Source organism: Phyllostomus discolor, chromosome 2 (genome assembly GCF_004126475.2).
Source record: "Phyllostomus discolor isolate MPI-MPIP mPhyDis1 chromosome 2, mPhyDis1.pri.v3, whole genome shotgun sequence".
NCBI classification, from domain to species: Eukaryota; Metazoa; Chordata; class Mammalia; order Chiroptera; family Phyllostomidae; genus Phyllostomus; species Phyllostomus discolor.
Genome location: NC_040904.2, coordinates 135113934 through 135134383, shown reverse-complemented (window position 1 = coordinate 135134383; position 20450 = coordinate 135113934). Strand labels below are relative to the sequence as shown.

The 20450-nt window shown below is 32.1% G+C and overlaps 1 protein-coding gene across 2 annotated transcripts in view; it reads right to left on the bottom strand.

The window, feature by feature from the left end:
* The window catches only part of MGAT4C (MGAT4 family member C), a 739383-nt gene that overhangs the window by 321689 nt on the left and 397244 nt on the right, over positions 1-20450 (bottom strand). For both annotated transcript variants that reach the window (XM_036018602.1, XM_028533357.2), the window contains one exon: positions 18047-18107. The gene's annotated coding sequence lies outside the window, so the exon portion shown is untranslated. The remainder of the gene's footprint in view (positions 1-18046; positions 18108-20450) is intronic.

The following is a 20450-nucleotide window of genomic DNA, read 5'->3' as shown; positions in this document are numbered from 1 at the left end:
GCAACCGCACATTAATGTCTCTCTCTCTCTCTCTCCCCCCTCTCTTCCCTCCCTAAAAATAAAATAAATAAAATCTTAAAAAAAGATGTAATTTTCAATGTTTCTGCATATATTATATAAAGTACACAAGGTCTGTCCAGAAAGTATCTGGCCATGTACTATGATACAAGGTATGAGAAACATTGTACATAGGATCATGATTAGTCCTCTTCAAAGTAGACCCCTTTGACCTCACACAGTTCTTCCAATTGCCATCAGCTGTCCCATCCTATTTTCCTGAATCTCATCAATGGTCTGAAATCTCTTCCCTTTCAAAGGTGATTTTAGTTTTGGGAAAAGCCAGAAGTCACAGGGCACAATATCTGGGCTGTAAGGGCCTGAGTCACCTGGATGATTTGATGTTTTACTAGAAAACTCTGCACAAGATGTGATGCATGAGCAGGCACATTGTTGTGATGAAGCTGCCAATCACCCATAGCTGCAGCCTTCTGAATCACCTGAATAGTTTCTGCAGAGGAATGTCCAAGCTTAGTGCAAAATATGATGCCAACTTATTGCTCTACTCACTCAGTCATTTTGAATGTGATGGTCACACAGTACACATGCTCACTCAGTGGTATTTACCACCCCCACTAACTAGTACTGTGAAGTTATCATTGTTCACACATGCGCATTCCAGTCCATTCTTCTCAGCTTCCAGGTTACATCAATGTCACATAAACCTTTCTCCTTATATTAATAATGGCTGGAATTTTCTGGACAGATTTTATATATATATGTATATATATATATATATATACATATACACACACACACACACACACACACACATACATACATATATATATATATGGTGTAAATTTAAAATTTAGGCACACATTACAAAAAGAATAAAGCCACCACCATGCACAAAAAATGTATAGCTATATATATATGTGTGTGTGTGTGTGTGAATATGTATATATATACTTCTAACATCAAATACTTAGCCTGTAAGGAGAAAAAGCAGGGAACAAATAACAAGGTGTATTAACAAAGGCTTTCTTATTCTTTCCTCTTATACTATCTAGTTTTGGTTTTCCTAATTCGTCGTGAGTAATATAAGTACTAATACAATTTTTAAAAATTGTGTCAAGAATTGTTGGTAACCAAAGTTACAGCATTCCTGCACATTAAAAAATATATATATATTCTAATGTATTTAATCTGCTAAAATTCAATAAACTATTTAGAATTGCATTTTAATGATAGTTATGTTTTGAAGTACAGATATCAGAGATAGCTATGCATACACAGCCTAAAATGATGTATACAAATTCATATTTTCTTAGTACTATCAGGAGCAAATTCAAGTTACAGTGGTCACATTGAATTAGCACCTAACAAATTCTTTTAGACATCCTCAAATATGGTTATTGTCTCTTGCCATTTCTGAGTTGTCCTTGCCCTACTTTTTCTGTGTAGACAGAACAAGTCCTTTAGAGCATGGCCATCTCTCTCCCCATTCCAGATTTCTTTTAGCCTGAGGAGAATGGTTTTGGGTTGTTTTTGGTTATAAAGAATCTTGAGATCAGAAAGTTTGTATCTCATTTAATATATTATTCTTGTATTGTTATTGTATGATGTTGTATATCTGACATGTGGAAAACACAACAGATGGATCAACATATAATCTTACATACAAGAAAATTCCAAATATGTGTTTTCCTGGTGGTATTTATTGAGGAACTAATAAAAAAGGAATAAAACCCATGGTAAATAAGAAAGTACAGAAGTAGTATAGTAAAACAAACTCTTAGCCTATCAACTCCTATATAATAAATTGAGAAACAATATTTTATTGCACAATAAGCAAAAGATTAATAGCAAGGAGTTCCATGGCTCAATATCAATATTAAATATCTTAAAGTACTGAATTCACAGAGGTGAAACATGAATCTTCATATTCCTTCATCTTTATGTCTCTGTGGAGGTTTTCAGCTATTCATTATAATTAGACCACAATTCCGGTTTGCTTCAATAATGTGATGTAGCTTCCACATTGATTCAAGTCCTTTTCTCTATAAAACTTCAGTTCCTTCTTTCTTTACAGGTTTGCTTTATCCTTATGCTAGTCTTTTTTAGAGTGGTATGTTTTATTATCTCTGTCAAGTGTGGGAAAGAGTGTGTCTTTTCTTCCAACAATAAACATAATGACAGATATTCGCTTTGATTAGATGATCCCTGAAAAATCATGAATTTGTCCAAATGATGGTTTAAACTATTTTAATTCAAGCCTATTTACTGATTCAGATGGTAAATATCCATTATCTATCAGTAGAGAGAAGTAAGAGTTTATATTTTATTATGAGACTCTCAGGCCAAATCCTGAGTACAATACTTCCTAGCTCTGGGACATTGGACAAGTTAATTTACTTAATCTCTAAAATGGCAATAATAATAGTAGTTACCTCAAGGAGTATCTTATGGGATCTTTATGTCACTAGGATAAAATACATTATAAAAATTTGCTTAATAGTGTATCTTGCTATTAAATTCTGATTAATCATATGTGCTCACATTAATTTGTACATATGAGCAGAAATACAACATACATAGTCATGACTTTCTAGTTTGTAGGTAGTTTGACCTTTTTCAACTTAAAAACACTGCTTTTCCTAACATATTTTGTTTTAGTTAATTTCTTCCATTAAATAATGAAGATATCAATTCTAAGACAACCATAATTTATGAATAAAAAAGATTTGAAAAGTTTACTTTTAGATTCTATTTGTGAATTCGAAGTGTTTCTTTAATTTGGAAATGTTTCTAGATTTTGTGTGAGGAATTGTATAAAATAGCAATAAAGAAATATATCTTATTGTTATTGTATTTTTTCTTTTGACATCAGTAAATGGTAAAGCATAAGATTAAAATGTGTACTTATAAGAAAATATAACTTGATCTCTCTCTAAAGTTACATGAATTTAGAGTAAATTATATCTACATTTTAATATTTTACTTGATATCTTTTAATCTATTAGTGGTTAGTGTGGAACAATTTTAAAATATTGTGTGTTTATTTTTAAAATAAGATTAGATAAATTACAATACAAAAAGAACCAAAGCCATTTAAACTCATAAAATTATTAAGGCAGTTTTTAATATGAAATACGGAAAGAAAAGATTAAGCATGTAAAACAATGATAACATAGTTAATGTAGTTGAAGAAAAGTATAACACTTCCCTTATAGATGTTGTTAGTAATTACAAAATGGAAGTTCACAGTAATGAAAACTGCATAACTGTGTTAGTTAAAAAATAAATTAATAATATTTTCTATATTATTAAAATTATCTAAATATAAATATTTAAGCTTTATGTTTCTTGACTGAATAACATCCAATAAAACTGTTAATGCTTTCCACAATCCCTTTTATACCAATTTCATATTTCAAATCAAGTATCACCAAAAGCTACTAAATCTTACACGCTAGCTTAAATGAATAAACATGGTTATATTCTCAGGAATCATTCATGGTTATAAAATGTAGAAATCAGCACAAGACAAAATGCTGTATTTGGAGGCAGACTATGTTAAATTTTTTATAGAATCAAAAGAAACTGGGAATAAATATTCTACTTGAACTAGTTGTATTCTTTAGTTGATTTATCGATAGAAGCAGAATTTCTTTCCTTTTAACTGAATGTAGTAATGTAAACCAAGCATATCATCACAGACTCATTGATCTTTTCTTAACTAGTAAGTTTACATCTCTATTGTTGAAGACAAAATACAGCTTTCCTTCCTCAGGTTGGTTCCCTGGGGCTCCTTTCTTTCAGTTATCTCACAAAGGTCTGCAGGTTCTCCTGGGTAGCAAAGGAGGCCTCGATGCTGCCATGGGCTCCCTGTGCACATTGAGCAAACTCAGTCTGTATTAGGAACAACGGGTGTGCTTGGTTCCATCGCGGCATTGTCTCTGATACATATTTCCATACATTCACTCCTTTTTTATCCTTTTTGTATATTTTAGTTACTCAATGAGTAAAATCTAGTTCACATTTATTTTTGTTTGATTTTGATATATCTATTCCTTTTTTATTGCTTTTTGCTGTAGATATTATTACTAAATGTGATTTTAACTTAGAAATAATTAGAACATATTTCAAATATGCCACTTTATTAAGTGCAAATTCTAAAGGAAAAATCATATAAAAACATTAATTGTATAACTTAGAATATTTTAATTCTGTATTAGGAGGTAAAGTGAAAGAATATATTTTGGTAACAAATCTATAAAGAAACACATTTTTTTGGCTGTATAAGGCAAATTAGGAAAACATTCAATATTTCTTTTCCAGAAACATTTGCTCTCTGCCCCAGATTTATGCCTGGATGTTCACTTGGTTTGTGTCATTCTCAAGAGATATAGCTTATTAGGGCCACTTGGCTGGAAGTCTTAGAAATCTGACGACAATTGTTTTTCCCAAAGAACCACTTCCTAATGATTTTTATTCAGCCATATAACATTAAAATGACAAGTTCAGTTTTAAGTGAGAATTTTAAAATTATTTTAGCTATTCTAATACATGTTATAAAATAAATGTCAATTTTTCTGACCTACAGTAGATGTTTAGAAGCAAATCAATTATTTTAATATAAATGTTTTCGAGTTCACTGATGCTTTACACAAGCAGGAATAACATTTGAAGCTACCAGATCAATATCATGCATGTTTATTTGCAGTAGGTAGACATGCAAACACAGAGATTTATTTTGTTGATTTATGTTTGGTTATCTCTAACATAATCTAGTTCTTAGTAACTGCTAGTACTGAAGATTATAAAGGGTTGTTTTTCATTCCATGTAGCTGTGTACTGACTTCCGTGTCTTGCCATGTGAAGTTCTCATTAATCACTACATACTGTAGGGACATACAAAGCAATTATTATTTAGAATTTATAGCTTCATAATTCAAGGTACAAAAATCCTTAACCAAATTCACAAATAAATGTACAATGGAATAATGACAAAGTGTTCCAGTTCTAACTGTGCAATTAAAAAGACTGTGGTTCAACCCTGACTTTCTTACTTTGACATGACCTGGGCAAATCCAAACCTCTCCATAGCTCAGTTTATTTATCTGTAAATTATTGAAGTAAAAGGACCCAAAGAAGGTACTGTATTAAAAGCAATAAAATCAGTGTCTGACAGAGGCCTCTTTATGTAGTCTTTTTTATTCCATTACCATCAAGGTGATTGCATCCTTAATGTCAGCATGACGTGGTAAACGAACACTGCATGAACTTTGAAGTTAGAAAGAGGATCTTGACTCTGCTAATAGGCTGTGTGACTTTGAGAAAGTCATGCCACCCACATGAGTCTGCTTATTATTTATAAAAATGAGGATTATGTTTTTTAACATATGTTTTCAAATGGTCAAATGAAATAAACCTAACCTTTTTTATAATTAGTACCCAATAAATATTAGTTTTATTTCCTACCTAGCCACTCAGACAAAAGGTGAATCATAAAGCCTTAAATCCATTTGATTTTGAACAAAATGATAAAATTTATATTACAGAAAAGGTATATAAAATTACTAAAAAGTAACTCTTTTAATTTGTAAATACACATGTAAAATATTTTATGTCACAAAAGGAAGTTATGTTTGTAGAACCAACCCATCTAATCATTTTTCAAAAATCAAGAAAAGCACTTGAACTTTTACATCTCTGGTAGTGTGGAAATATTTCACCAGCTTTCCCTGTCCATAAAAATAATATTCAATAGAATATGAACAATGAGAAATGAAAGAAGTTAACAATTAAAGCCAAGATATTTTAACTAATAAAGGCCACTCTAACAGAGCCGTCAACAACACTTCAACAACAGCAGCACCAATAAGGTAGTCAGGTAGTTAAGGAGGATGACTTAGACAAGCTGCATTTCGATGTTAGGGAGCTTCTTATATGATTGCCTCATATATCAGAACACTGCATGGGGGCTCAGGCTCCCATTCTTAAAATTTCCCATCAAGTAACTAGGACCATATAACTATAATGATTATAATCATTATGTAAGCAAACTAAAATAAAATCATGCAAGTATTAATACAAAGAGAATGTAAAGCATGCTTTTTACCATAACTTTACTATCCTTCTATAAACATAACATTTCACAGTCACCTTCAGGTTTTGGGATGCTCCACACTGTAGACTGCACATGAAATGTTGTCACCATGTATATGCAAGGATCAGAAAATCTGTATCAAGTAAAGGGTGAAGTTCTTTTTCTACTAGTTTCCCACTTGCTACCTGCTCCACCTGACCTATTGAAATTACAGGTATTTTCACTCTTTTTTTCACATTTTTTTACATAATGTATGATTTTGTTTATTTATTTTTTTAACATTTTCTATTGTTGTTCAAGTAAAGTTTTCTGCACTTTTCCTCCACCCCTCCCCAAAACCCTCCCCTGCTTCCACTCCCCTTGTTATTGGGACACAGGGGTGTCCTTTATAATACTTCCTACAAACCCTGTACCCTTTCCCCCTATATTTCCCTCCCCTCTGGTCACTGTCAGCCTGTTCTCTATGTGAGTGTCTTTGGTTATATTTTGCTTGCTTGTTAATTTTGTTGATTAGGTTCCTGTTAAATTTGAGATCATATGGTATTTGCCTTTCACGTACTAGCTTATTTCCCTTGGCATAATGCTTTCCAGTTTCATCAATGCTGCCCCAAAGGGTAGGAGCTCCTGCTTTCTTTCTGCTGCATAGAATTCCATTGTGTAAATGTACCATAGGTTTTTTATCTATTCACTCATTGATGGGCACTTAGGTTGCTTCCAGCATTTGGCTATTGTAAACTGTGCTATGAACATTGGGGTGAATAGGTTCTTTTGGATTGGTGTTTCAGGGTTCTTAGTATACAATCCTAGCAGTAGAATTGCCAGGTCAAAAGGCAATTTTATTTTTAGTTTTCTCAGGAAATTCCATACTGTTTTCTATAGTGGTTGTACCAGTCTGCAATCCCACCAACAGTGCAATAAGGTTCCCTTTTCTCCACATCCTCTCCAACACTTGTTTGTTGATTTTTTTATGATGGCCATTCTGACCAGTGTGAGGTGGTATCTCATTGTGTTTTAAATTTGCATCTCTCTGGTGGCTAGTGATGCTGAGCTTCTTTTCATATGTCTATGTCTTCCTTGGAGAAGAGTCTGTTCAAGTCTTTTGCCCATTTTTTAATTGGGTTGCTTCTCTTCTTAGAGTGGAGTCATGTGAGTTCTTTATATATTTTGGAGATCAAACTCTTGTCTGAAGAATCATTGGCAAATATGTTTTCCCATACAGATGGTTTTCTTTTAATTTTAATGCTGTTTTCTTTAGCAGTGCAGAAGCTTTCTATTTTGATGAGATCCCATTTATTTATTCTTTTCTTTATGTCCCTTGCTCTAGGGGACATATCAGTGAAAATATTGCTGTGTGGAATATCTGAGATTTTCTTGCCTATGTTCTCCTCTAGGATTTGAATAGTGTCATGGCTTATATTTAAATCTTTTTTCCACCTTGAATTTATTTTTGTGTATGGTATAAGTTGGTGCTCGAGTTTCTTTTCTTTTCTTTTTTTTTTTTTTTTTTGCATGTAGCTGTCCAGCTCTCCCAACACCATTTGTTGAAGAGGATATTTTTACTCCATTTTATATTGTTGTCCCTTTGTCAAATATTAATTGACCATAGAGACTTGGGTTTATTTCTAGGCTCTCTGTTCTTATGTCAGTACCAGGCTGTTTTGATTACAGTGACCTTGTAGTACAGTTTGATATCAGATATTGTGATCTCTCCTACTTTGCTCTTCTTTCTCAAAATTGCTGCAGCCTTTCGGGTCATTTATGGTTCCATATACATTTTTGAAGTGTTTGTTCTATGTCTGTGAAATATGCCATTGGAACTTTAATAGGTATTGCATTAAATCTATAAATTGCTTTGGGTAGTATGGACACTTTGATGATGTGAATTCTTCTGATCTATGAACACAGTATATGTTTCCATTTGTTTGTGTCTTTCTTAATTTCTTCAAACAACTGAACAAGAGCTAGAGAGAAGCCTCAAAGCCTTGTTCACATTTTTTTTTATTTTTGTTCAAGTACAGCCATCTCCATTTTCTCTGCACCACTGTCCCCAACCCCAGCCATCCACCCTTCCTACCCTTGATTCTATCCCCCTTTGGTTTTATCCATGTGTCCTTTATACATGTTCCTGAAAACCCTTCACCTTTCCCCCCATTATCCACTCCTGGCTCCCCTTTGGTTATTGTCAGTCATCAATTATTTTAGGGCACAGTGCTAAGGTTGGGAGAGGTGGGAAGGGCTGAGGAAATAAATTTTCTTCAACATATCAGCATATATGGGGAGGTCCTACAGGTGGGAGTTTTGGATAGTGTTTGAAGCTTGTTTGTTTGTTTGAATATTTCCTATAGCATCTCTTCATTTAATGAGGGAAATCTGTAATAATAAAAAATATATTTATGGAAACCATATATTGTGCTGAAGACTATTCTAGCAGATGCCTCGACTTTTCTCAAAATTCTTGATTTTTAGCTCAGTAACTCATACAGCTATTTTGAAACTTAAGAACCAAGGAAAACTCTTAAAATTCCATAAGACACTATTGCTCACCACATCCAATAATTCATTTGACATGAGTAATAAATGCCAAGATTTAGAAAAGTAAAGCTGAATTTGAAGCCTTAATTTTCAGGGAGTTCTAAAAGGACTTGGCTTTTTCTAAAGATCTTTCTGGAGATTTACAGATAAGTTTCTAGGTATAATTTTATGACATAACAGTGTTCCTGATATTTTTCTGGAGCATAGCAAAAAATGTACATGTGTACGTGTGTGTGTGCACATTTACACATATTTTAAATGAGAATCATACCTGCATATTCTACTATTCAAATGATGCAGTTTTCAGTGTATACCCAGATGATAAAGCTAATTATGCTATAACAATGCCTAAAATGATAATTATGCTACAACATATCACACACAATGAAATATGCTTTTGAAAAAATCCATTTATTTGAAAGTCTTTCTAAAGTCACCCTCTGAAATATTGCCATGTAGGTCAATTGCTGAGTATCATATTTTTTCTAAAACATATTTCACATCTTCCATGCTGTTGTTAGAAACTATTTAAGATAAGATGGGGACTGAGCAGATAATATTTTTTGAAATGCTTATATCTGGGTAGAAACAATACAAAAGATAAAAGTAATTATTTTTCTTACTTAAAATAAGAAAAAATATTCATGTACATTCTCAGAGTTACACTAAGGATTAAATGGGATAATCCATATAAGAGAATTCAGACACATAAAAACTAGTTGTTAACATTATTCAATGGTGCCTAACATGTTGATATTTAACAATACAGTTTTTAATTGTTGCTTTCATTATTCATTACATAATTGTATTTATCTGTATATTATTTTCCATGTTTATCACTGACTGTATCAATATATCTGTGCCCATCTCCATACATGTATATATGTATAAATATTTATATATAATCAGCTAAAAATAAGTATTAGTGATTAAATGATACCTAGAAATTTTCTAATTACACTCAGTTATATGTATAAATGTGTATGCGTCAGTATGCATACATGTTTGTACTTGTATGTATGACTTTGTAAGGCATACTAAAGTAAGTGGAGGTTGCAGCAGGAACCAGCACCATTTGTTGAGCATTGACTTTGAAATAGTTTGCATGTTTTGTTGTACTTATAAAAATAGCAGTCACCCTCTCTTTTCTTTGCCCTAGTCCTGCAAACATTTTCAACTTGTATAACTGCTTTCTTAGTGCAACTTCTTGTTTTATTTTATGTTCAACTTTAGACACCATATATTGATGGTTCCAGTTAAATTTTTCACTAGGACAGTAGAGAATTTAACCCTCTTTGCTTCCTCTTACCCTAACCACACATGTACAACCTTCCTATATTATCTTCCTCCTAATTTAATTTTACTGTGATATAGGCTACATAGAAACCCCATATTGATCATGTAAATGCCATTTATATCACAGTTATATAGTCAATGTTGATTCATATTCATATTTTAAGCAACTTGGTTTTTCCTGGTACTAACTTGTCTTGAGCTTTTTTTCTTAACCAGGATTCTTTTTCTTTTTTAGAGATTGTATTTATTTATTTATTTTTAGAGAGGGAAAGGAGGAAGAGAGAAAGAGAGAGAAACATCAATGTGCAGTTGCTGGGGGTCATGGCCTGCAACCCAGGCATGTACCCTGACTGGAAATCAAACTTGTGACACTTTGGTTCACAGCCTGAGTTCAATCCACTGAGCTATGCCAGCCAGGGTTGTCTTGAACTTCTTATAGTTCATTCAGCCATCCTAAATTCTTACTAGCTGTCTAAACCTCCTCTTAAACTGATAAGACACTGTAGGTATTCTATCAATATCTTCTTTCTGGAGAAATTTCTCACAGTTTTCTGACATGCTTAAGGTTGGCAAGCTCTCTACCTGGCACAGAGCTATTATCTTGGTTTCTCTCCATACCAGTATCCTGGGGATGGCTGTCACCTCTCATTATTTAAATATCTCATTCTTTTTTTATTTGTGTAGGTATATATTTCTTTATCCTTCTTCTTGTTTTGGTGAAGGACGTCTTTTAATATGTTCCAGTGAAAGGATGTATGAAAATTAATGCTTTGATGCCTTGAATATTCAAAGTGGTAATTAATCTATGCTTATGTTTACTGATATCTTAAATGCCAGATTTTTGGTCAAAAGTAATTTCTTCTCAAAAGTTTTTGACTTCATTAGTATTTTTAACACAGCACACATTTTTCTTTGGGGTCATATAACATCTTGATATTTGCAGAGCGAGGCCCTACAGAAGAAACATCTGAATTTGGTAGAATACGAGTGCTTTTATTTGAAAAAATTTGAAGAATCATCAACATTTCTGAAATATTATAATAACAAGCTTTGTGTTTGTTTTCATTTATTGCACTGTGTACTTAGTAAAATTATATTTTTCAGTTTTTGAAAATTTTTGAGTTATTTTACTGATAATTTCCCCCATCCATTTTATTTCTCTGTTTTTGAAATTCCATAAATCAAATATTGAAAGTCCTAGATGAATCCACCAATTTGTTTATTTTTCTTTTCTGCTGTACATGTCTTCATCTTTTTGCTTTCCTACCTGGGAATTGCTCTCATTTACTCTCCAGTTCTGTACTGAGCCATACTGGATCTGAAGCAAAAGGATCTTACCTTTAACATTTATTATTTTATTATATTTATGCACAAATTTTATTTTTAAAATATTGTATTCAAATATAATTTACTTGGGTTACTGAGTTCATTGCTTTGCCCTTAAATTTTGCATTTGAGTGTCTCACTTTATCTACCTTAGTTCCATCCCTGCTTAATTTTCCCTGATGTGTATTGTTTCTTAAAGCTGAGTAAACCTAATGTTGATTGAAGCTTCTTGTGAATCATGAGTTCACTGAATTTTTAAAATATAGAAACAAAAATGGCAGAAAATTGAGATAATAAAGAAATATTTCAAAATAAAATATCTTCTTAATATGCTTAGGATATATGAAGATATTGCCACCAACAACTGGAGGCTACTTTCAAAACATAAATATCTAGAGAATTAACATTCTTCACTTTTAACCTGTCTATTTTTTGGCCTCCACCCTACCCCATCATTTATCTGTAACACTAAAGGTATTTTGTGCTGCCAATAACTAAAAGTTGGGGGAATTCTGCAGTGTGATGTCAATTATATTATTATTCATCTTTCCCTGCTGACAGCTTAGAGTTTATTTTTCTTATGTGTTTGTCTTGTACCTCTACTTCAGAGATCACCCATCTTGCAAAATACTGTTGATTTTTTCTCAACTCTCAATCTTCCCTAACTTGAAAGTGTGTGTTTGAAATGAAAACAAAACACTTTTGTGTCATTTTTAGTAGAGTCTGACAGTGGAGCATATTAAGGGTAAATGTTCAGTTTACCGCCTTTACCTGCAATTTAACTTTTTAGATGTTTATTGTGTTTATAAAATACTATCATCTTTATGAGCACAAAAAATGACAAAAATCAAAATTTCTGCAATGAGATGCAAGATGTGTAAAGTATATTCATTCTTTAACAGAGGGTTATAAACATCTCCTATATTCCAGGTGCTATACTCTCAATTGAACATAAGATCTTTAAGAAAAATAAGAGATATATAAATGAGGACTGTGTATAGTCGGAAAGGCGTTCTATTAGAGAAAATCTCAAGATATTATGGGTATGGACAGGAAGAAGTTAGACCATGGCTCAGCAGTTCAGGGAAAGTCTTCCAGAAAAGAAAACTTATAATCAGGGCCACTAAAAAACTAAAACTAAGTAATAAAAGAATGGCAGGGATGGAAAGGGACTGTTCCAGCTAAATAGAATAGTTGTGTGTGTGTGTGTGTAATTCTGCAAGGATAACAGAGCATGGCAATGAAGAGAGCCTGACATAATCCATTAAGCATATTTATTTTTAGAACATTTTTTAAAGATTTTATTTATTTATTTTTAGAGAGGGAAGGGAGGGAGAAAGAGAGAGAGAGAGAGAAACATCAATGTGCGGTTGCTGGGGGCCGTGGCCTTCAACCCAGGCATGTGCCATGACTGGGAATTGAACCTGTGATGCTTTGGTTCGCAGCCTGTGCTCAATCCACTGAGCTACGCCAGCCAGGTCCATTCAACATATTTAGAGATTAAAATGATGGTGAGAAGGATGAGAATTGCAAGGATAGTTTTTCAAAAGGAAAAGTCGCCTATTTTTAATGTTACTGACTTAACCATGTCTTTCCTAAATAAGAACAGTACCTATTGATAATAGATGCAAGCTTGATTTAAATTGATAAGTTTGCTAGTTGACCTGGCAAAAGGAATGTTTGGTTTTTAGGTTTATTGAGGAAGAGAATAATATTTGTAATAGATGCACTGTATATGTAAGAAACTTAAAATTATTCAACAAATGAAGGACACATGACAGCCAAATATTTAAAAAGAAACCTCTAGTTTACCTTCTGTGGAACTGATCCTAAGATACATAATTTTGGTATAAAGAAACACTGAAAGCATAAACTGATTCTTGACATTCCATTAATATACAAAGGTTAGAGTCTTGACAAAGGTTTTTAACAAACTGATATGACCTATCACTCCAGTGAGCATCTCTCAGTGCTTTAAATGTGTCATCAGAGAATACCCAGTCAACAAAAGGAATTCAGAAAATAGAATTTTAAAAAATGCATTGGTTTTCAGAAAGTTAATCAGTGCTTTGTCTCCTCCATATCGTTAGAAAATAAAATGACTAAGAGCTCATTTTCTAAAGGGCTTAACTATACCTCAATTGCCACATTCCTAATGCACTGATAAAAGTGACATTTCAACTCAATGGTTTTCTGCCAAGAAATTGTTCCTGGCATTTCTCTGTCTGTGTATTCATGATTAATTAACCCTTCACTAGTCCCATTAAGACAATTAATATGATGAAGATTTTGACATGTACTTTTAAAATTATTAAAGGGCATAAGAGTCATACTCAAAGCAAGGTAATATAATCACATTGGAATGTAAGCTAAATAGTAGTGTCTATTCTCCCCATAAAATAATGCGGTATTTCTTTTACTATGAGTAGTATTTACTCAGGTTATTTACTTCTCACCTTTCTATGATACAGGCAAACACTCATATACTCTCGAGAATATTTTATTCATGAGGCAGTGGACTCAAACTGGAAACACAGTCTTTTTTTCTTTCTTTCTCCAAAGTAGAAAGGAATGCAAAGTTATATATTTTTCACTATATATTATGATCATTTTATAGCTGAAAAATGATGGATGGGGTCTCATAGTCATTACTAGTTTCCATACAAATTCACACTGATTCTCCTACAATCTATTTTGTAAAATAAAGTCAGGTTCAATGATACACATATACCTATACACACATTTGTGGGGTACATGCATGTATAAGTATGCATGCATGTCTATAGCACTTACAAAAAGAAACTCCTATAGTAACTAGATTTTTATGGATGATTATTTAATAAACCACATTTTTATTTATTATGCTTGTAAAACAAGAAGAGATTGTATATATTCAGAGAATAGTGCTCTATGCCAATGGAAGCCCAATTATTCAACTAGTGTTATATCTTCCACAATATTATCCTAATGTACTTTCAAACATAACTTCTTTCTGTAGCAACTGGCGACAAAGACAATATATCCTTCTACATTTAGTTGATAGGCCTGTTGAAATAAGCAACTAATTCATGCTAAACATCTTCTTCATGTCTTTTCTTATGCCAAAAGTTCCTTCAGCTTTCCTAAAATTCAGTGTCAAATTACCCTCAGCAATGTGCTGTTGTTATTTCTAACATCTGAAAACGAGCTCTAGTTCTGCTAAATATTATTGACATTTTCAACTTCTGTTTTACAATTAAAGCTCTACTGTATTTTTTAAAGTACACATTGAATTTCCTTACCATACTGATTTCACCAGGTGAGAGTTAAAACAATTCACAGGAGTAAATCCCTGATAGTCTTTTGTACACAGTTTATACATAGTCAACTTTCAATAAATGCTTGTAAACTAAATAACAATTATAGTTGTTTTTGTTTTTTTGAAGAGATATTCACAGAAAAGTTTATAATTATTTAGGCAATACTAGTTATGTATTCCATAGCACTTGCTATCCAATAAGTTTTGGTAGGCTTTAGTTATACAGTGAAGAAATTACTGAAGTTTTGAAGCTTGCTGACTTTTCTACATATATATATATTGCATATTTATAATTATTTTGTTAAGTTGATGATTATATAAAATTTAATATTATGCATTTAATATATATGATTTCTTATGTTCTTATTCATTTTTTATCTGATTTCATTTACTCAACAAATCTTGTTGACTTTATTATATTTCAGGTAATAAGCTAGGCACACCCATATTGTGCTTAAGTTTTGTAGAAGTGATACAAGACAAACAGGTAAATAATTCTCTTTTTCTCTCTATCTCTGTATATGTACACATACATAAAATATAGGTAAAATGTTTAAAGTTATAGTCAATGCTATGAGATTAAAGAATCCAATGTGGGGGAAAGAATGAAGTGTTTTCAGGGATAAATAAAAAGGACATACGGACAAAACCAAGGGGCGGTGGAAGCAAGGGAAGGAGGGAGGGATGGCTGGAGTGGGGGAGAGTATTGGGGGGGAGAAGCAGATAACTGTACTTGAACAACAATAATATTTTTTTAAAAGAAAAAAATTAAAAAAAAAAGAATCCATAAGAGATAATGGTTAGATCTGACAGCTAGAAAACACTTTTTGAGGCAGTGACATTGTAGGTAATTAAGCAGATTCTGAACATGGGGACTTCCACATGCAAAGATTAGAGGGAAATTCATAATGAAACAGTTTAAAAATACATTATATTTTGAGTAACAAAGTACTTGTTAAATTGTTTAAATGTCTCTAACAAAATGGCTCTTTGTTTGAATTATTTTAAAAATAATATAAATGTAGTCTCTTTTAAAATGGTTTTCAAAAAAAGAGAGAGAAAAAAAGACAATACCTCATGGCAATGTATATAATAGATTTTTATAAAGATATGGAAAATTCAAAGTTTAGATATTTATCATTATCTATGGAAAAAACTAGAATGGGAAGAAAAGAGTAGAAATATGCCTAATTATGTATATTTTGAATATAATATAATCATACATTTTTTTTAGTTTTATGAAAACCTAAGATAATATTATTAAATATATTTATTTCTCACTTCTGTTTACTAGATGACATTAGATGGTTTTAAAGTTATAATCTAATTTAAAATTTGGATAATGTGAAGAATATATTATTTAAATATTGTGAATTATGCATAAATGATTTAATAAGTTCCTATAATATTATCTTAAGTGTGCTTTAGTTCATTAATAAGAAAATTCTAGTTTATGCTAAATAATTAATGTTATTACAATTGGGAAAAATAAAAAAGACATACCATATAAGTACAGCACAAAATCATTTTCATCCAGTTAGAAGCGTTTTCCCTTTGTAACTCAAGAAAGTGATTTTGTTTTTTTGCATTGAAGTACAGAATACCAGGAACAGTTTTAAATTTAAAAAGTAGAGAAAACATATCCATTTTTATTGGTAATTTATCCACAGGTAAAACTGCTGTCATACATACTAAAAAATACTTTAGAAATATTTAACTAATTATTTTAACTTAACTACCCCTTTGGCATATATTGGCTTAATTTTACACAAAATAGAGCACACTTAAAATCCAAAGGAAGCTATAAGGTTATAGTTTTACATAACCCATCATGGACATAACAGATAGAGAAGGTATTTTTGCACTTGTTAAATATCCCACACCCAAAAATAAAGAAATAAAATAATCTATACTGAAGTTCCTCAGCACAATTTTATACAGAAATAAACATCTCTTCTTTTTTATAAGCCTTCAAATTTGAGCCAATATTTGTCTCATTCTTCAAAGTATATTATTTTCTTTCAAATTACATACAATAATAAAATAAAATTTCCACTATAGAAAACTATATTGGAAATGGAAAAAATCTTTATTTTCTAAAACTTTTCCTTTAGAAAAATAAACTCTGCATTTTTTCAGTATAAAGTAATGCATTTAAGTACATATTTTTGTTTAAATAAATAAAAAACATAAAAATGCATTCATCGAGTGCTAGGTTATTATTAGAAAACATATCTATAACTACTTAATTATCAGAATAAATGACTGCTAAGAGCAGGTGGGTTGATTAATTATTTGTTACAAACACTTGTATATTAATAGATAGTTCAGTTTTTGTCAATCTTTTTACCATCAAAAATTTCCCAGAGATTATCTAATACATGTTCAAGTTACTTGTCTTCTAACAACTGTACATTCAGTAGCAAGCTACTATATGATTCAGGCATGCACCTTCCCACAGTACAGATCTGACGACCCCTGATACAACCTGCTCCCAGAGGAAACCGATTTAAGGCTTCATTGCACACAGAACAGTATGTATGAATCAGAAAACCTGCAGCTAGATTAGTGACAAGTATATCTGAATAGAATTCCTTCTAAGTCGCTTATCTGCAGCCAGGCAAGCTTGTTTCACCCTCGCTTTCAAAGATAAAGCCATGTGGCATGTTACCTTGGCAGATTCTCACAAAGCAAACAGCCCCCACCATCCATTATGGAGGGAAAAATTCCCCTTATTATTTCAGGTACTGTGACAGCAGATAGGAGAAACTGCAAACTATCTGCCAGTGGAAAATTCATCAGTCCATATCAAGCCTTATGTCTTGTCTAACTTTCATAAGCTGTGAGTTCCTTGACCTTTCACTTTTATTAATGGCAGCTCTGATAACCCAGAGTTGTAGCCATGGAAAAGATCAAGAGCAAAACAGCTGGTTATCAAAGACAATTCATCAGAGGCCAAACAGGGAAAAGTGATGCCAACAATTAGCAAGTAGCTGAAAAACCGATCTGTCACAGAACAAGGAAGAAAAGTACACAAAGCTTTCACTTTGGATAAAGTTCTTGTTTCATTTGGGAAAAAAGTGAAGAAATATAATACTAAATATATGGAATATTTGTTATAGAAAATATTAAAATGAATTACATACAAAATAACATGGAAATGTTTACTTGTAAAGGATCTTGTGTGCATACCTTATCATAAATAAATTAGAGTGTTAAAACTATATAAAACTGTATGTTTTACACTGGATATCATTGAATAACACAAATGTATTATCTTCTTCAGAGTTAAATATCTATAAATTACTATAATTATTTTAAACTGGACAACAAAACAGATGCATCAGTTCTCACTTTCTGCATTTCTTACAATGTACAGTAAGACTTAAAGAAGACTTCTACTGTACATTTTAAAGCTCAGGTCATATCACTAGGCCAGTTATATAACCTAGAATTCACTAGCACAGATCGACAGGACTCACGTTTTAGGGTCTGTTGATAGTCTTTCTCATACAAAATCAGGGCTGTGCTTTCTTGGTGAGTCTGTAAAATTGAAGAGACAAATATTTCAGTTTCCCTTGACAGTGCCAGTAAGATCCATGCAAATAAACCACCAGTTAGTCATGGAAGAAAACAATACATTAAAGAATATTGATTTGTATATGGGCGTCCTTTCAAATGTAGAAAACATTTATCCCTTCTCCTTCTCCCATATATTTGCAAAATTTCTGCCTAATTAACTTATTACTGCAGGAACTCAACTATGACTACGTTCTGTTAATGAAATTTAGGTCTGAGATTAACTTCCATAAACATGAACAATGGTGAAACATCTAGAACTAGGAGAGGCAAAGGTGATGCTGGAAAGGAAAAAAACTCAGAAACTGTACAATATTCTATATGAGGTTATTCATAGTATTCTAAGTGTGTAAATAAATAAGCAAAACTACTCTGAAAAAATTACTGATACCATAGCCAATGACAATTTGGGGAATATAAATATCACTACAATTAAATCCACCTTCTCTAAATTATACAGGTTTAATTAGACTGAATATATGTCCTTTATAGACACAATAATTCAGGCAACATTAAACATTATTTAAAATGTGCAAGAACTTCAGTTAACAGGCATAAAATTATTTCTGCTCTATCAAGCCACTGTGTTTATATTGAGTCATTTATATACAATGCACTTTAATGCCATTAGTAATTTCTATGAAGCTTCAGTAAATGGAGAACTAAAATGATCAATTAAACTATTAAACTCTACTTGTGTATCACCATATTATAATAATGTTAATTTACTTTCTAGAAATTATAAAAATACAAAAACATAATAAGAACCACTAGATTGAATATTTAAAAAGCCAAATTTCTTGTGTGTATTGCTCAACACTTTATTTAAATCATATAAATACAAAGTCATGTAATAGTTCTTAATCACCACATGTCAAGAGCTTTTACTGTACAGGGGAATATTCTAATTTTCTGGTTAACTATTCATTAATTCAACAGATAGTTCTTGACTGAGATGGCCTTACAATTCAACTCAGCTGGGCTAAACAAACTGCAGACAGGTTTCTTCCTGACTCTACTTGTTCCCGATGACCTTTTCTTAAAGTTTTTACTTTAAACTTGAAATTGTAAATTATTTTTCTTCCTCTTTGAGGTTTAAATCTTCTCCCAACCTGTTGGCAGTTTTACAACCCAAGAATGTATTTCTCCAGGATTTGGGAGCCATTCTTACGACATGTAATCATCAAGAAAGATGGTACCTCTATCTCTTAGCTCTATGTTAACAATAAGCACTGTTAACAAACATGGATAACCTAACCACTTTAACCCAACCTCTTACCTAACATCTTCTAGTATTTTACACTAACTCATCTCATCTGTTACAAGATCTCCACCTCATATTTCTGCAGAGTTAAGGTCAATATCTTCCCACTTTTGCAATAGTCTTAAATAAAGTTTTCTTTGCCTGCTTAACTTCATCTGGTACAATTTTTCTTTTACATTTTGAGGTATCTTTTATTTTGGAACACTTGTAATTCAGTGGTTGAGAAGGTAGACAACACTGTGGTTACCTTTACAGTACCTGCAGTCTAGTCTGAGATTGAAACATATGAATTGACTTTTAGAATGCGATCAGTGCCATGAATGCAAGAACAGAATGGTGCACCTAATATAATAAGCAGTTTAGATGATGAAAAGTATAGTAGAATGAGTATCCTGGAATCTAATACATTACTGATGGTGATGTATCATCCAGGTAAATCTGAACAGCGAAGATGCTTCAGGAAGAGGATCCAGCATTTATGAAAATCCAATGGCAAAACTAGTGTTTCAATGCAAAGAAATATCAGATCAGAATAGCTGGCTTCTGTGCAGTGATATAGGTGAGTGACAGAAAATGAAGCTGAGATGTAACTGGAGTGAGATGAAAAGGTTCTTATTCAATCACATAGGTGTTCATTTTTTTCTTTTAATCAACACATTTAGAGTAGAGGCAATATAACAAGGTTTAGTGCCAAAAGCTCTGATATCAGACTATCTGGCTTTAAAATCTGACTCTGTATCTCACGAATTGTATATTAGGTAATTTGTCTGAAACCAATTATCCTCCATTTCTACATCACATAATTGGGGATAATAAAAGTATCCCAAAGGAGTTTTGTGAGGATTAAGAGGGGATATCCCAGATAAAATATTTAGCACAAGTCTTGGTACATAGATAATGATCTATGATGATGATGGTGGTGATGATGACAATACAAAACAATCTATGATGAGACTGATGATGAAGCACATACTCTATATTCTATGGGCCATGAGTGTCATGGTGAAGAATTTGAAGAGAAGGTAAACCATTAAAGCATTTTT